Genomic DNA, 308 nt, shown 5'->3' with positions numbered 1-308 from the left:
TCTGACCCTGTTTCCACTGTTTCCCCATCTATTTCCCATGAAGTGATGGGACCGGATGCCATGATCTTTGTTTTCTGAATGTTGAGCTTTAAGCCAACTTTTCAGTCTCCTCTTTCACTTTCATCAAGAGGCTTATTAGTTCCTCTTCACTTTCTTCCATAAGGGTGGTGTCATCTGCATATCTGAGGTTATTGATATTTCTCCCGGCAATCTTGATTCCAGCTTGTGTTTCTTCCAGCCCAGTGTTTCTCATGATGTACTCTGCATATAAGTTAAATAAGCAGGGTAACAATATACAGTCTTGACGT

The sequence above is a fragment of the Bison bison genome, unplaced genomic scaffold (genome assembly GCF_000754665.1).
Source record: "Bison bison bison isolate TAMUID 2011002044 unplaced genomic scaffold, Bison_UMD1.0 scf7180017864072, whole genome shotgun sequence".
Taxonomy (NCBI): domain Eukaryota; kingdom Metazoa; phylum Chordata; class Mammalia; order Artiodactyla; family Bovidae; genus Bison; species Bison bison.
This window is presented reverse-complemented; position numbering follows the sequence as displayed.